The sequence below is a fragment of the Anoplolepis gracilipes genome, chromosome 5 (genome assembly GCF_047496725.1).
Source record: "Anoplolepis gracilipes chromosome 5, ASM4749672v1, whole genome shotgun sequence".
NCBI lineage: Eukaryota > Metazoa > Arthropoda > Insecta > Hymenoptera > Formicidae > Anoplolepis > Anoplolepis gracilipes.
The window spans coordinates 4,597,122-4,616,755 of NC_132974.1; the positions used below are offsets into that span (position 1 = coordinate 4,597,122).

At 34.1% G+C, this 19,634-nt stretch overlaps 1 long non-coding RNA gene across 1 annotated transcript in view; it reads right to left on the reverse strand.

The window, feature by feature from the left end:
• The window catches only part of LOC140666322 (uncharacterized), a 48,528-nt gene that overhangs the window by 24,291 nt on the left and 4,603 nt on the right, over positions 1-19,634 (reverse strand). The window contains exon 2 of the long non-coding RNA XR_012046743.1: positions 14,716-14,798. This is a non-coding gene — a long non-coding RNA (uncharacterized lncRNA). The remainder of the gene's footprint in view (positions 1-14,715; positions 14,799-19,634) is intronic.

Sequence of the window (19,634 nt, forward strand, 5' to 3'; positions counted from 1 at the left end):
TCAAACATTATGTATTTATATTCTCTTGCTATATTTTATACTAAAAAATAAACTTTATGTTGTAAAAAGATTTGATGCATGCGGACATGTATGAAACTTTTGCTCATGCTATGTACATATTAGCGTGTAACAAGTCGTTCCGGTAGATAAATTTATACAAAAAGCGAAATTTTTCGCCTCGGTAGATAAACATGTGCGATAATGATTCTGATGCAAACAGAAATCGATCTGCGGATGAGATATTTTTCTGTTTCATTTTTGTTATCCAGAGAAGAGGCTGAAATCTTCTTGCATAACAATAAATATTTAAAATGTTAAAAGTGACAAGTATTTTGGATTTTATATAATTTTTATTTATTTTCGGCATCTTTCATTTCTCTTTCTCTGATATGTACCGTTATAAATTATAATTTACAAAATTGATTAAATTATTTGCTTATGCAAAGCATATATTCTGCCAGCTAATACAAATGCAATGGTTACTCACATGCAATTTAAGCTCCGAGTGCATTATATGCATGTGTGTGTGTGTGTGTGTGTGTTTTATCTAATAAATAAGAGTGGGTTTGTTTCGTAAGGTGTCGTGAGTTATGAACGCGAGTATAGGCTGTATAAAAATAGTTTTATTTGTCGTCCTCTTACTAATAAAGAATCAGTATTCGACAGTTGTTGACTTCGCGATTGACATTTTCAAAATTTTATTCTATCGTTCTCGAGAACATGAGAATTTTATAATTATCTTTTCGGTTTGATTTTTAAACAGTGTTAATTGATAAATTTTATTAAAATATAATTAATTGTCAAATTTTCAGAAAATTCAATTGTTCCGCAGTATGACTTTAATTCTTTCGTGAGTTTTCGAATATTTTTTAAAATCAACGCAGTAGATTTATGCATGTTTTTGCGATGCAAAATTTTTGAAGTTAGAGTTACATACACTGTTCACGTGCAAGCAAAATCGGACGAAACACAGAAATGGACATGTACAAGGAACAAATGAAATTACTTTTTAACATATTAATAATGGAATTTAATGAAGACTTGAAGAAATAATCATAACTTTATGAAACACGCCACATATTTATATGCACGGAATATAATTGCAACAATGTAATAGATTTCAATAGGACGTTACGATATGAAAAGAGAGTTCAAAAGAAACGTTTCATAAGAAGCATAGTTCTATTTTCAGTATGACTGCACTTGCTAAAGTATGCGTGAGGAATATATCTGCAAACCCGCAATGAAATAACATATTCCGTGTCTTCGCTCCAGCTCACAACCTTCACTTACAAGCGTTATTAGCTCCTATGCGTTGCGTAGTCGTTGCATGAATGCAACATTAAGTCACGTTCATACTACACACAATAACTTTAATTATTCGATATTTACTACTGCAAAAAATAATATGTTTAAACATGAGCATGTGTTAAAAATTTTTCTTGTAGTTTTTTTATAATCGAAAAGTGTTCCACAATTTTTAGTATTTAATTCGAGCAAACAAAGTTCGCCAGGCATAGCTTTCGGACTCGCATACGCGCAATTCTAAGTTCGTCGTTTATGATCATCCAATTATGATTGTCACATAGCGAATGCGTATTATGTAGATCTTATTTTGATAATACGTTACTTTATCACCGATTGCGACACATAGTGTGTACGCAGCTTGCGGTGACAGCGACAACGTGTGCGGCGGCAGCTAAGTGGGCGGACACCGTATGGCAAACGATTCCGATAGAAATACCGCGGTACTCACCGATCCGCGCACACGCTACGAAATTTCACCTTACGTTGAAAAGATAATTGAAGCGATCGGGAAACCGGAAAAGGAAATGCTCGTATAACACGCTAATAACCCAGCGAAGTACGCCTTCGAAGAAACTCGATTGCAATTATTCGCTGCTGATGAGTTTATTCTCTGAGCTTTAATTAAACGACAAACGGTCAGCCGAGTGGAATCAAATGAAAATGTCCTTAAAGAGTGCAAACAAAATGTATAATTGTGATTGTATATAGGTGTTTTGTCATAGAAAATTGTTTCCTTGCTCGTCAATCTTCCCGTTTTCCCTGTGTCAATATATCAAAATTTTCCTTTCAAATAACGCAAAAAATATTATCTATTATCTTCAAAATTCGATAATTATATGTAAATTTGTGGGGAAAAGAAGATAAAAAATTACTTCGGAAATACACAATTAAGAGATGATAAGGAATCTGTTATTTTTTTTTAACGCTTTTAATTTAGCTTCATCACATATATGCTATTATTATGTATATTTAGGGTTCTAAAGTGCAGGTGCACTCATGCAACACAATAATTAACCGATATCGAGAGATGCGTTCTCCCTCCCTTTTTTCGTGCGTCATACATCGAATAACACAGTTCGTGATTTGGGATTAACCCGTATCGTGACCTTCGTACGATTGAAAAAGCAGCTCGAGGATATCGAATCGCTCCGCCGAGCGACATCCGGCCCCGATTGTCGACGATGCGGTGGCGCACCGTGAATGAAGTTCAGCCTGGTGAACGCGAATGGGGAACACGCGTTGGATGCATGCGTTTAAAGAGACCCCGGAGCGCGACGTTAACACGAACCGACACAATCGTGCGTGTGCGAGCGATAGCGCTGCGAGACGTTCTCCGAGGAGCACGATAACGTCTTGTTGGAAAATTGTTGACCGTTCTCATAAGCGACACCGCCAGCCGATCTCTTGAAAGCGAATTATCATGTATCGACGTGTTGCCATAGTAATTTCTCGTCTTTATTTTACACATCATAAGAAATTAATCCATATATAAACAAAAGCTTTTTTTCTCGTAAACTTTATTTTGCATATCATGAGAAATTAATCTATATAAACAAAAATCTTTTAATAAAAGCGTTTTTTTTTCACCTTTAAAAGCGCAAAAGAATGTAAATCTTCTTATTCAAGATACATAGATTATAGATTTATATAGCATTTTAAAATCAATATTTTACGATATCTTCTTTTTTTACGTCTCGAAAATAGATGAGAAAAGTAAGAAAAACGATTGTATAATGAAATGCTACTAATCAATAGTAACTGCATATTGAAGTAATAAGAGAAGAAAATGGAAGAAATGACTGTGGGAAATCGAACTAACGAATCCATCGCACGTTCTATTTACGTTGAAATGACAAATTAATCTTATTTTGCGTTGCCGTAAAATAACTCTCAGAATTCAATTTCGCGTTTATGTGTCAATGAAAGATTTCATTATTGCAACACAATAGTAGTACCAAGATGTAATTATAATTAGTAGTACCGAGTTTAATTATAATTAACAGCAATATACGCGCGATCTGCTTGTAATGGACAATATATTTGCCGCGTGTCTCGCGTATGACGTAATACCAGAGTGCTCCCCGGCAGTCGATAAGAATTCTGACGCCTCCATTCAGAGACGAGAAACGGGAGAAGAATGAAACCTTCGGAGGCAAACGGAGCGAGCACGGGAGGTGACGGGTACGCAATCGGACACTGATACGGAAAGGAGAGATTACGAAATCGAGAGCTGCGAACGCGATTCTTCTACCCGAGAAGTCTTGTACTCTCTGGCGCCTCAGATAAGCAATTTTTTTTTTCTGTTAAGTATATTTACGTACGAAGATGCTATCGTGATCGCACGAAAAACGCGTACGAGTCACAGTTCAACGAGTTGATTTTAATGCAGCATTCTGTTTTTGGTGCAACGCAAGCACGGAAGTACGCGTATATATGTATGAATAATATATCCGCTATATATATATATATAAAATAATAATAATAATATATTCACTTGTGTATAACATATTATTTTTATATCCGTGAATCCATAAAAAGTCTACTCTAACACTATATCTTTGATTTATTTAATTATCTGTCTGTTATTTTCTTATTCTTCTTTCATTAAAGTATTACATAAAGCTTCAAGTGCAATTAATAATATATGATGTTAAAAAAAGTTCTTAGAGAATTTATTGTTAAAGAAAACTTGAGAGTACAACTTTTGTATATTATTTATTCTCGGCAAATATATATTATTTTCGGCAAGTTTTCATGAAAAAAAAAATAACTCTAAATTTAAATTATAAGATCTAAAGATTTAGCGATAAGTTTGTTTAGATTTATCAATCTTTCATTAAATTCTAATTTAAATAACGTCTACATACATATATTGATTAATCATTTTTACTCAGCAAGTACTATACTATAGGTTCATTACGAGAATTCTGAACCCTCTTCTCTTTTATATCGTTTAATATAATTCTCTGATTTCTTTTAATGCTCCTTTAATTTAAACGGCAGATAACATATCAGCGTTATAAAACGGGGACAAACTCGTAATTTTAAAAAAAACTTGTTTAATCGCGTTATGCCTTTATGGACAACGAAATAAACACCCACGTTCGCATCCCACGTTACGCAATATTGTCTTTCGACAACTCGCGCGCGCAAATTTACGACAAATTCCCTATATTCAACGTAGATACATACAACATACGTGTGCACACGCGTTACAAGTGTATTTACGCAACAGGCCGTGCATGTGCCTGGCGCAGGTGGCGTTATGACGCAAACGTTTTATCGGTTATTCGGTTGTGTCGTGCTAGATAACAGAACCGACAATCGAAATGCGAACACTCAAGTAAATTACACATATCATACTTCTAATTTTTCTTGTCATATATAATATATATATATATATATATATATATATATATATATATATAATGATTCCAGGTTGCCATGCGTTCTCCTCTTCCCTCTTTCCGTGTTACATGTATCCATCAACAAGTGATCATTGAAATTTAAGATAATTAATTCTCTCTATGGTTACATATAGATCATTTCGATTTTTGATCGATATTTTAACGAATAGAATATCCCGAAAATCAATAAAAAAAATATTTAAAATGATTTTAACTTTTGTTGTACGTGATCATTTTCTACAAATATATTATATAAATTTGTGTAGGCTGGCAGCTAAAACTACGATAAGACATTGTGAATGGTGACTCATATGTAAACAGGAAAACAGAGAAAAAAAATTTAAATGACCTCTACTAAATTAATATATATTAAGAGCACTAGAGTCTCTTTCTAATAATGTCTCTCTACATTACTAAAACAATTCGTAGTTGTTCATCTCTGTCGAGCTGTGCTTTCCGATTTATCAGTGTGTCGTAGGCGAACCGGAAAGGGTTATGAGATTGTTAGGAGTCGATATCTTCTCTCCCTCCCCCTTCAAACGTAGGCAACGCGCCGAAACTAATTCTCGGCTCGAATGTAGGGAGCACACAGACTTTAAAAACGTCTCGATCTCATCCGGTCAACCCTCTTCGGTTCTTCGAATATCGTCCGAACAGCACAGACAATGCACACTACACCTATGCCTCTATTTTCAAACAGAAAACCGATCCTTTCTTCCGTGCAAAATGAATCATTAAACGAGATTTAATTCGGTTTTAATAAAATAAATTTAAAAAATCATTCCACATTTTTTTAAATGTCACACCATAACGTTCAACATAATATATATTATCATTAATCGTCTTCAGACATGAGTTTAAAATTATATAACTTTTACGTACGTTCATTTTAAAGTGATGAACATTATGGCACTGTCTGAGATATAGTTGGCACAAAAGAAATGATGTCACGACCGGAAACAGGGCGTGCGTGTATGTGCAATATAGATTCATAGAGACATGAGTGCGTGACCCAATTATAATACGACAAAAAAAGCATCGATCGTATACTCGAGTAAAGGGTTCGTTCACCTTGCTTTTTTCAAGAAAAGTCCGATAAAAGACTCCAATGAATATAATTTAATATTATTTCTCTTAATGTAAAATTGCGGTTTATGTTATATCCTTTAGTGCGTAATCAGGTGCTTAACCACAAATTTAATATTGCAAAGTTTCATAAACATAATAAATAAAATTGCATATTAGCTTGTGTTTTTTTACTTATTACACACATACGCATGATATTCATTTATATTAATCTAACTAAGGATGTGTGAGGACACTTATAATTATGCGTGGTTGACCACGTGTCGACAGTCAATAGAATCGCCATGATCGGCAGTAAACATCGGTGAATATTATTTTAGTGTCTTCACCCAATCATGTTTTGTGGTCAAATAATAATCGTCTTGACAGACACATACTCAAAAAAATATTTAGGAAATTATTAAAGAAATATAAAGATCACGTACAACAATACATTGTTGTCTTTGAATAACTTTAATTTTATCAAAATATTTTCTATCATATGACAGATATGAGAGATATGTCATTTTAATAATATTTGAATTCTTGAACATTTGATGCTTAATAAAGTTAAAACACAACATATTTTTATAAAAAGCAAAATAATAAAATAATTTTATATATGTGTTTATAGAATCTGCTTTTTCATTCATTGTAAAGCATTACCAGACAAGTAATATTACATATAATATTTATTTTTGTTGTAATTTTTGTAAATATATCCAAATTATTTGGGAAAAGGGGGCTTTACTTACAATTAGTAAATAAACAATAATATGTCTATAATTACTGCTAAAACAAACATCGTGTAATATCACTAAAATAATATTTGTTCAATGTTAGCGTTTTGTATTAATATTTTTACAAATGCAACATTGCCATAATATCTGTCTAAAAAAGATCGACGAGACAGCTTCGATCTTCAAAGGATGGTTATTGTGGCATTAAAGTGTGGGAAAAAGCGTTCGCTATACAGTAAGAATGAAGAGTCTGCGGTTCATTCATGGCCAGTATCTGAATGGAGAAAGAACAAGAGAGAAAGAAGAAAAACAGAGAAAGAGAAAGAAGGAGAGTAAAATCCATGTGCATGATTGTATACATATACATACACACGCACCCGCTCATATGCATCAAGTATTCACACTGCAACATAAATAAATACTCATGCACATAAGTGTAACGTACTGCAAAATATGGGGAGGCTAATCGAATTCGAGCATATCAAAAAGAAGTGATTTGGTTATAAATTATAGACAAAATAAAATTTGATAGCAAATATAATTTATAACTATTTCATGAATATTAACGATATATTTATAATTTTTTATTTTAAAAATTATGTAATATTTAAATATATTATTATAAAGAAGAGTGAGTGAGTGAGTGAGGGAGTGAACGTAAGCGTGTGTGTGTGTGTGTGTGTGTGTGTTTCATTATATGTAATATATACCAGATATATTAGTATGTGTTTCTTACAGTTTTCGTGATTAAAATGTGTGTGACGTAAAAATCTTTCATTGAAATTAAAATAAATATTCCGAGTTATCTTGTATACATATTTTCTCTTTTTTCCTTTCTCTTTCTTGAATATTGCTTAAAAGAGTTTAGATATATCATTTCATAAAAGCGTATTAAACTTTGATACTCTAATAAGTAAACAAGAGAGATTATTCTAAAAAAGACATTCTGAAAGAGATATTTAAATCTCCTTATAGGTTTCTAACTTTTCGACATACATCGCGTAAAAAATCTTAAAAAATTTTCATTTTTTAGCATAAGTGCTACTTTATCTATAATTAAATAAAATTAAATGAATATAAATAATTAACTCTCAAAAGCAATCTTGTTAAACTGGCCATTTTTAATTATTCTCTTGTTATTTTTAATTTTTGTAAAAAATGAAAGCTTTTAATAAATTAAAATAAAAAAAAATGGCAGAAAAATTTCAAGTGCCTTTTCACTATTTATGATTATTTGCTGAAAGTAATTGCGAAAAAAAAAAAAGCGCGAAAAAATCGCAGAAAAGCGGATTCACCTGATGTGTCGGAAGCCTTAAACAGCGGGAAACAGTCTGCGCACGTTGCTCATTATATAACGGTGCGTATGTAAAATACTCATACATTCGATATACACACTGCCGCGCTTAGATACTCTACAGGACGTCTGTAAAAACCCACTGTGATGGCGCATTGTGAAGCGAGCCGGCTATAAAAAGCGCCGCTAAGCCGCTCGTAAAACACGGCAAAAACTCGCCAAATAAAGTACGCAAGAGAAGCGAGGAGAGAGAAACGAAGGAGAGAAAGATATACCTACGACGTCCGGCCTCTTCAACTAACTAACCACCGCCACTTCTCATCTCGTCGGCGGCAAGCACAGATCCGAGCAAGTTTGACCTCCATTATTTCCCCGCATTCCACGAAACATTGACCCATCATCCCCGCTGTAATTTCCTATCGAATCTCGCGTTAAAGATCCCGATGCTATTTCCATTCAAGGTAAGATGTTCAGCTTTAATCCTTTTCTTTCCATTTGCTTATTCATTACAATATATCCTTTTTTATATTCGTGTAAAAAAAAGCAAATAGAGTAAAGTATACTGCTTGCACAAGTCACTTATAAGCGAAGTCCTTCAATTTTTTTTTGTTTCATTTATTTGTATAAATATTTTTTACTATGTTTCCAGTGTCCGAGAAGAATTTATTCAATGCATGCCGTATCAAGTTAATTTAATAATTTTCGTAACAAGAACTGAGACATGTGAAACCGCGGGAACGCGGCGGTTTTTTTTTATCGTCAACGTGTTTCTAATTAATCTCCGCTCGTCTTTGCGCACGTACCTGCGAAGAAAATCGTGAAATTAATGTGCGAACTTCGATAACGCACTGTTCGTACGGCAAATCGCCGGATTCGAAACTTAAAGCGAGGGAGTCATGCGAATTTCCGGCCAACAATAATTCGGCCCGATTGAGCACCGCTGCGTGTACCCCGAAGGAGTTCCCACGCTGCTTCGCGTCACACACAGCTATATCGTGGCTAGATACGATGATTCGTCGGTGCTGGTCCACGAGCCCTAGAACTCTGTTGATTGGATGATCCGAGAACTGATTACGAGGGAAAGAATAAACGCGCTACTCGTATATATACATATATAACTGTTTGTAATGTGTGCGTGTCTCTATTACTCTTTCTCTCCTGTTGCTATTTTCGAGACGCAATAGCAGCTATAGCGATCAATTGTCGAATCGCACTTTTTTCATACTTTTACGTTTTGAAAAAATCGGTTTAATATCAATTCACTTAATATCGTACACTTTTTCATACGATAAACACATTGAAGTTTATTAATTATCGTGGTATTATTGTCACAAAAATCAATTTTTTGGGGGGGCTATAAGAATCATTCTTTCGCGGCCACACACACATATAACTTCTTAAAATTACGTAGTTTTCACGTGATATTGCTAATTTGGTTACTGGCAACATATATATGAACGTGACTATGAATAATTTTATGTTAGGATCCGACTGATGCTGCAAATGTTTATGTAAGTGCTAGAACAATCATTGTAAGCATCGATCGTTAGCACTCTCTACAGGTAGTAGTCGTAAATAACAATGTAAAGGATTACAAAATACAAAGGTCTTAGCATCCGTTCAGTACAGAAAATGCCGGTTAGAGAATCTGTACCCCTAGAGTTACAAAGATGGGCAAGTTTCAAACAACGATATATTACAACGTGGGAACTGTGTTCTCCTCGGTTATCTTAACAGTAGTGTGATACCGTATTGTTACGACCGTCATCGCCTCTCCCTTCTTCTTTTCCCGGCACCGTCGTCATTTTCCAGAAAGTAATAATCATACAAGAAATTTCCCGTCGTCGCAATAACACAATGCTGGCCGTGATAATCGTCCGAATTAACTAGTAAAAATTATTATTTTTTATTACACGTTCTCTCTTATGTTTCGTGCTTTTGCCCTTTGTATACATGTATAATTTTATACTATTCCATTAGTGAAATTATAAAACAACGATATTATAAAAGATTGCAGGAGCTTAAAGCTTAAAGGAAAAAAAATTTGTTATAATGTTAAAATAAAATATATTTATAAAAAATATTAATAAGATATATCCCTCTTTATGCATACGAAATATATTTGGACATATTTTGCATTTTTAATTAAGTATTTTTTTTTTTTTTCATTTTTGTCTTTTTATCCAATGTTATAAATCTTGTTTGTTCTCTGTATTTATTTTTTAATCGTTATAAATAAAATATTGTTACTATTAAAACATTTTTTATATTTGATAATCAAAAAAGGAAAATAAGTTTTTATTAGATTAAAAGAGAGAGAGAGAGAGAGAGAGAGAGGGGGGGAGAAGAGGGAGGGGGGAGAGAGGGAGAGGAGAGAAGAGGAGAGAGAGAGAGGAGAGGGAGAGGAGAGAGAGAGAGAGAGAGAGAGAGAGAGAGAGAGAGAGAGAGAGAGAGAGAGAGAGAGAGAGAGAGAGAGAGAGAGAGAGAGAGAGAGAGAGAGCGAAAAAAAGTTATTGGGTTTTGAGAGTCATTTTGTTCAATTAACTAGTATATATTCTGTGAATCACGCAGTATACCCGCATGCACTTCTCCCTTTGATTCAACTTACAATTAGCAATAAAGTCGCTGACTTCGTAAACATATCTACTCTCTATCTTTTATCGGTGTTGCAGGAAATGAAGTTATTATTACACATAAATTATTTTTATCCATTTGATGAAATACTGAGCATAGTCACTTTTATCAAATGTATCATTTTCTCCGAAATGACGTTGCAGCATCCGAGATTTTACATGAATTCAATATCTCAAATAACAAACTTTCTCCAGTCAATTCTAAGGAATGCATTATATATTCACGCACAAATATATTTTGTACTTTTCTATACAAATGTATATCCGTAATTTTAATATTTTCTTTTAGAAGACAGTTCTAAACAGCTTTCATACAAAAGAAAGTTCTTTAGCTATGAAACTTCTACTTATCTAATCTTTCAAAATATTATAACAAATAAGATAAAAAAAAGAAAGATACTAAATAATTTTACATAATAAAATTTTTAAAAAATGAAAAAAGAAAACTAGAAAAATAATAAGTCATTTCGGCGAAGTATTTCGTGCTCATGTGGACATGCCCATTGCGTTGGCGAACAAACTAGAAGAAAGAAAGAGAAGGAAGAAGGGAAGAATCTGTGCGTGTGGGAGAGAGAAGGGGAGATATTCGTGCGTACGTGCACGCGAGTGAACGAACGAACAAGAGAGACGGATAAAGAGTTGAACGAACCCACGCGCGGACCGAACCTCGCTAATTTTTTAAAGACCCACCTCCGACCAGTATTTCTACTATCGGAGAGGCCACCGTTGTAGCCGATGAAGGTTCTGCTGCGTAATAGAGGCGGGTTTTCGCGGCGAGTTTTAGAGGGGAGACCTTCTACGCGGCCGTAGAGTAGCCGCAGTATTTTTACGGCAAAAAAGAACTGCGGCGTCAGATATTAGAGATCTTTCACCGAAGCTATTTCAAAGAAATGGGACGGAATTTAAATCACCGATGACAATCCACTAAACTATAAGCTACTTTCGATAGTAATCAGCTTCAGTAAGATTATCTCTTAACACAATGAGTATGATAGTTTTGCGCAGTATGTTTATTCAAGATTGTCGTAAAAATATTGATAAATCATGAATAAAAATAAAAGAGGATATATATATATATATATATATATATATATATATATATATATATAGAGAGAGAGAGAGAGAGAGAGAGAGAGAAAATTTATATATAGTAAATTATTTTCAATTCTTGTATCTGAAATTTTTACAATGTTGCAGCGATTATCTATATTAAAATAAATAATAATATTGCTGACAAAATTTTTTACATCATTATTAATAAAAGAATAATAAAAATATTCTATTTACGCAAGAGACAATATTAAATTAAATTTAGTCAGTAAAATGTTAAGGGAAACCTATGTTTCATGTAGCATTAACAAAAAAATAAATATTTCAATAAAATATTCCTAATCAGATCAATCACGTATCTCTCGAGTGATCGAGAATCTTTTACGTATTACTCTTGATAAGATCTTGCAAATCTATCACGGATATATGTGTGCATTGTCTGATAATAAAATATTTGTATACTGATTATATATGTACGATACGAGTATTTGAATAGCAATTAATAGTCATTTAAACGCCACAAAAAGAATAGTTTCTGAACGACAAACGAGAGCATTCATTAATATCTCTGTTGTTCAAAAATATATTTTATATTTTCCATTTTGATTATTTAATTGTTGCTTTACATTTAAAATATAATAAAGCGTATTATATCTGGAAAAAATTGACAAATTGCGCATTTTATTTCACTTTCAATTAGTTGTTAAGCAAATATGTATTAACGTTTAGAAAGTATTTCCGCTGATCAAGTTTTATAAATCGCATGCTTTTACACAGGGATCAAGAAATTATAAAAAAAGTCGCCAGCAAAGCATTTGGTACGGTAAATTTTACAATTTTATAGGACTGTTTATTTTTGCTGCTTAAATCCGCAGAATGTAATTTCAGCACGTATACAAATTTCAAGATCGTGGCGTGTCTCGAGAAATATTATTTGCAAAAATAAAAAAATAAAATAAGTATGACGAATAAAGCTACGACATTATAACAGAGGCACGTTCACGAAAATTCGTTTTGGATATTAAATATATACAATTATAATGATTATATCTAATACACGTACAGAGGGAAGAAAAAATAGAAAAGAATCAAACAATAAATAAAACGAGATTTTTTAAAATAAGATATTTAACGCATCATAATTGAATGCTGTCCAATTATGATAGAATCGTAGAACAATTTTGCAAAAAAGGTAAAAGATAATTTTGAAACAATTTTAAATTATGAAATTTTGTGTAATACTTATTATATTATAAATTAATTTTATTTTCTACTTCATATGTTCTATTTAATAACTAAACTGAAGAGACTGCACTCATATAAATTTTGATATAAAAAAACTTTGGTATATAAAATCAGTTTACTTTTTTCTTGTGATTACCGTACTTTTCATGATTATCATTTTAATTGTAAGAGCTTTACTTTACGTTCAATTTCACCTACTTCGAATGAATCTTAATATAATGTGTAATATACTACAATGGCAATATAGCAGCGTACATAACATTATACTCTTATATATAGTTTGATTATCTCTCGCGAGAAAACGGAAACGACCGACGTTCCTAGCAAAAGAACATAAAACGCCTTTATCTCTTGTGAACTTAAACAACATGTGATACCGAGTTGTGAAATAATAATTAAATACTTGCCGTTTCGCCATGTATTTGCGACGTAATGATGACTATTAATAACTAGTGAAGAATATAGTTACCTGAACAAGAAGCGACGCTTTATTCCTCTAAGAAAACATAAAAATATTTTAAAAACGTGAGAAATATTTATTTTGAACAATAATATCTAACTTATCTGTGAATATTATCAGAACATGAGTATTACTTGCACGTTAAAATGTTATTTTGCACGAGATTATGGCACTTTCTGAAGATATAGTTTAACGTTGAATTTTGAATCAGAGATTTCTTTCTATGAATCCCCAGTCACGTATCCCAGTATCGTCGCTATCGATGTTCACGATCGCGAGGTGTCCTAAATACTAAGGAAAGATACGAAAAGAAGTTGATGTCGATCATAAAGCGTATGTTTTCGGCATATTATGACAATTGTGCTATTTTCTAAAGAGAGACGCCTGCGCACGTGACCGGGCGAGAAAGCATGCGCGTGACGTCAGCGTGCGTCTGGGAACAGCTGACCGCATTCCACGATAATTGTTTTGCATAATCGCGGTGGAAGCGGCCGTGCGGTGGAAGCCTTACTTACTGTGTTCGCGAACAAGAGAAAGAGGCCGACACGAGAGCGAGATAAGTGGGGGTGGAGAAAAAAGTAGAGGGGAGAAAATTCGAAAGGGCCCTCTCTCGTTGTCAGGGTAAAAAGGGGGAGGGGTGGTGTCTGCGGACCGACAGCGGCGACCCTGGTCCAGCTCCGTCAATAGTTTCGCGGCCGACTCGCGCGTTGGCTTTTAAAGTTTAAAGATCCGACCGCGACGGCGTCTAGGCATGCCAGCGGTGCTCAACTCGCGGCATCATGACAAGTTTTGTTCGTATAATGCGGAATAGATAAATATAATATATTACCTAAAGTGCATAATATAAGTTCGATCTCGGATTATGCATTAAAAAGATTGAGATTAACTAATAATCAGGGCAAAGGAATCTTTGCTCCTTTTATTCTAATTATTTAAACCCTTTTTTAATTTTTAATATTTAATATTGACTTAATTATAACAGAGAAATTACGCAAGATTAATATTTTCATATACAGTAAAACTTCGATTAGATGCTTTGATATTTTTTTAGTTCACGACATTAATGTATCTTTGCAGTTAAGTATCGTATTAAGATTACGTTACATTCCACGTAAAATAAAATTTTATTTCCTATTTGCATTTCCTAGCGATGACTCATTTATTGATATCGACTATATTTCGAGACATATCAATGATTCGATATTGCGAAAATCAATTATGCAATTTTTACAGTAGAAGCAAATAAGATCGCGACTAACAAAATGGTGACGAAAGATCTTAGATGAAATATCTACAAAAGGAGGTTAAGGAAAATATCACGGACCGAGCACAGCTACCGAGATATTTGTACCGTATATGGTTCTGTTTAGCAGCATCTTGCCACGTCCCATGCGACCCACATTACGTTCATTTCGCGAAGACTGGCTTTCAGCGTATCTCATTTAAAGGTTTAGGATCTTAGAACTAGTAAGACAATTATAAAAAATATTGTCTTGGAAATTATTTTATTTACCTTTATGGAGCAGAAGTTTGAAGACATTTTTTTGTCCTGGTTAACATCTGCGAGTTCTAACTACCAAGAGGCTCTTCTTAAAGCTGTAGAAAAAAAAAAATTAAAATTTATGAAATTTAATTTTCATGGAATAAAAAAAAAATATTAAGTATGAATACATGAAATATGAGATATACATGTATAAAAAGCTAAATATAGAATTAAAAATATTAAAACTATATAAAAATAAGAATTTTATATTTAAATGTAGAGATGTATGTGACTTCTAAAGATTTATCGTCTACTATATATAATAGCTCGCGCAAAAAGTTATCACCTATTTATCTTGTTTCATATTGATGGAAAAGGTTAAAAGATATGTGATAATAATTCTGATAAAAGACATTGTATTTAAAAAACCAATCTAAGCTAGCATCAAGATTATGATAAATTCCTGATGATGGTATCAAATCGGTAAATTGTTCAAAAAGAAGCTGACGCAATGACGAAACTATGCATATTCTATCTATCATTGTAGAATCATATCGCGACGTCGGTCGTTCAGCAAACTACGAACGTAAGACCTTTTGCAATCCCGGCCGCACGTCTCCGAGAATGGTGTGTCGCGCACATAGTTGTCGCGTGACGTTGGCGGAGAACCGACGCCAACGATAAACGACCCCGGGAACGGCGATACGGAGAATAATAAAAAGAGAGACGCGGCCGCGGTCATCCGCGGTTCCGTGAAAAACTCAAGCGAACAAATATCGCGTCGTTGGGCATTTACGCATAATCGATTATGCTCGTTACATGCCTTGTGTTTTACCGTCGAATCATGCAATAATATTTGCTCGCGTGATTAAATCGTCGCTGTTTTAATTAAATTCTCTAAATTATGTCGCGCGCGCGCAATTATATGAAGATTATTATATATGTACATTATTTATTTATTTATTTAAATTATGATAATTATGATGAATTTTACACATATATTGAAGTAATCAGATAAATGTTTAAGATAATCAGATAGATATCTGTTAGTTAATCATAAAAATTTTATTAGAAGGCAACTACAAGGATTCTGATTTTTTTTTTTTTCTTTCGAAAGTTTGCACGAGTTTGACCACAATTTAATTCTAACGATAAGTCCTCCTTGGTATTTCATGTTTAGAATTAAATTACGCATCGCATACAGAGCAATAGGAGATACTCGACTCGTGTAGACTATATGCGATACCGACATACGATACTAGGTTTTCTTACATGTGCGTGTCGGCTCTACCTGCAGCCTGCATTTTTTTTCGCTCTTACGACACCCGTTATCGGATCAGGCAGATCGAATTAGCGGAACTGGAAAGAACTGAGGAGGAACGCGACCAAAATTAATTTGTGTTAGGTTGCGACCTTCGCGACGGCGACTCGCGAACGAATTTCTGCGCGCGTGGCAAGAGAATGCTGGAGGAAGAGAGGAATATTTTCCGCGATGATCCACTTTTATCGCTACATCCTGCAGAGAAAGAGAGGCGAAGAGAGGGAGAGACAGAGAGAGAAAAAGAGAGAGAGAGAGAGAGAAAAAGAGAACGGCATTTTCGATGACGTAACTTGGAGCGCGACGCACGCCGACGATTGGTCACACAGCCAGATTGCTCATCCGCAGTTTATCCTATACACGATTCTCGTTACCGGCGTGCTATCATGCGCGGACTATGCTCCCCGGCTCGTTTTACACGATCTATAATCCAACGAGAGGGAATTCGCTAACTAGTCGATATTTTAACTTCTTCAAATTCTGAGTAAAAAATGTTAAATTGACGAGCGCGTTAGAATTTACTAAGCATGTTCAAAATAAAAATAACAAAATATGTCAAACCATATGTCAAACTGACAATATTTTAGTTTATGATGATCAAGCGATATTTCTTGCCGTTTTGTAGTACTGAACAAAGATCAATGCATATAATAAATATATATAATAAGATAAACATGTGCTGTTTTAGAATTATCTGATCATTTGACATTTCGGAAGTGAAACCAGCGTGTCAAGCTTAGCCGGAAGTAAAGTATCGAGGCACGCAAGAATACTCCCGGTATCTCGCGAACGGAGCGATATTATCCAAGTATCGTGAAAGGTGTGTAACGGGGCGTCCGGCGGTTACCACTATGAGAATTCTAATTAGAGATAATGACGTCATTAAGGTCTGAGCCGCGACGAGACGGGATGGTCTACTGCGCTTACTGTACATACGTTCCCTATTTTACACACATACAAACATATACATACACGCAAGTCATGTACTCGCACGCGAAACGAACTTTGTTTCGAGAACGTCTCAACATCGTCTTTCTACGAGAGCACTATTGTTAAAAAGGAACTGGACGAATCAGCGTAAAAACTAATAAATCTAATATATTTCAAGATTCATTTTGATATTCATGTACAAAATACTTTTAGCTTTTTATAATGAATAATGAATTTGTGAGTTGAAATAAAGATTAGCCAGTAGAATATAATTTAATTTCAAAATTGTAGATATCACCTTATATTGAACTAATTTTTTAAAAATAAGTGTATCACGAAAATTTTGTAATATAAAATTCTATACTATATATAAAGATTCATAAAAATAAAAATTTTAATTCTACAGAGCAAATTTTATATTTTCAATCTTTAGCAAATTAATTATTAATTTTATATTTTTAAAAACTAAAAGTGTTTTTGTGCAATTTATAAATCTCGAAATGTATTAAATTTATCAACTTTTGACGTAGATAATCCGTCCAGTTCCTTCTTTAACTATTCCCGGGGGAGATTTACATCGCGTTCATAGCGGACGGAAAAGGAAGAGGTGTTCTATTCACGACCCTCTCTGTTCTCGCTTATTAGATAAGGCAAACGTCAAACTTGCAATTCAAAACAGTTCGCAAGGTTTATACAGCACATTTATGAATTGTTTGACCGATTTTAACTCAATATTTATGGAGGAAACTCAATAAAGTTTTATTTTTTAATAACATATTCTGCATGCATGTATTCTGTTGTAATAAAATTTCTAAGATTAATTTTCAAGGAAGTTATTTTTAACACTTTATCATATAAAATTATTCTCTAATTCTCTAATTCATAAATAAAAGATGGCTCGATAAGTCTGAGACATTTTATACATATACATATCAGAAACAATGATCTCTATATTATCGGATACTTTTTAAAAATAAAAACTTTTCAATTTTAAATAAAAAGAAAAGAGATTTAAAAAAATGCTCTATCTTACTTTGACAACACCAATTCTATCGAATTTCGTTCTAGAGAAACTAGTTTATCTTATATTTAAATATTACATTTTTTTCTTCGATTAGTAAGTTTTTTAATCTTAATATAATTCACCGGCCCTTATTACTCTCTATCGTTATCGATATGTATTACTTATCAGGGTGGAAGCGACTCACATGAACGGCATAGTCGCGTCACGTCCGGAATAATAATCGCATACGAAAATAATGGCAGCGCCTGTTATCTCTCGTTTCTGCGCGCATACATTACGACGCACGGAGTCATTCCGTGATTCATGACGTTGTTAAAGCAGTTCGCGGAATTGCAGTAACGGACACGTCGGCGGACACGTCGGCGGACCTCTCGACTCCCGACGAGAGCGAAGGAATTTGTAAATAGAAACTTGGGTGCGCGACGGAAGTCCAAGCAAAGTTTTGCGGAGGTGAGAAAAATTGCAAAATTATATCCGCAATTTTGAACAATTTTCGTAATACACTCGCGTTTGGGCACACTATTATTACGGAAACTCTTAAAATTAGACTCTTTGAAAGAATCTATCAAGTATTCGAAAACTTTAGAAAAATACATATAATTAAGCAGAAATTTATACTATTTATAATTATATTAATTTAAATAATTAAGCGATATTTAATTTAGGCAAGAGTCACCAGTTTCAACTTGTATCTCGACTTGTAGAAAAAAATTCAATCAACGCGATTTTTAATTTCTTCCGATCGATTTGTCAGCGTAATAAGCGTGTACCATCGTCGACGGATACGTCGCTGCTCGTCGCATATTTTCGCGCGCGCGTTGGATAACAGCCTCGTAACACGGCGCGTCGCGGTGACACAACTCGGTTCGAGTTAAGCTCGGAGCTCGTCGGCCAACAAAGCGGCGAACGGAATGAGGAGAGACAGTCGCGGAAAAGAAAGAGACAGCAGATTCAGCCGACGTTTCAAGTCGAGCCAGTCTCGCATGTGCGTGTGATTCTCCGAGTGTCCCCACTATGGGCTCACTCACTCACACTCACACACACACACACACACACACACACACACACACACACACACACACATACTCTCTCTCTCTAACTCTTGGCGTACTTTTTCCGTCGGTGCGTCTCCGATCTGATCGCCCTGTCTCTGTCGGCGGGGCGTCGCATATCTCTCTCGCTTCGTTCTGAACATGTGACGTCAGTGCAGATACCTGTTGCATGCCGCACTGAGAGAGAAGCGTTGGTGCGTGCAAGAATGATCGAGACGGCGGCGCCAAAGAAGCGAGAGAGAAAATAAAAATTGATTTTACTTCGGGATAAAATCTCTTTAGATTCTCTTTAGATTAAAACTTCAACTTCGCACAAGGTTAATTACAAAATTTAATTAATTTAAATTGTTACAGAGTTATTAATTACAATAACGAAATAACAATTATAAAAGCAGTTTGTTTTTCTATGACATAAGCACACAATTTATTTTATTTCTGAAAAAAGTTACTCATCGCGAGAATGCTAGGAGAGACGTATCGGAATATATCGTGATATTCTTAAAAATGTCAGATTCGATGAGATAAATATGTATTGTACAACATCGTTTCTTTATCACTCGTGACTTTCGTTCAGCGCGACACCGATTTGTCATGATTACTATCATCTTTATAGCGATATTAATCG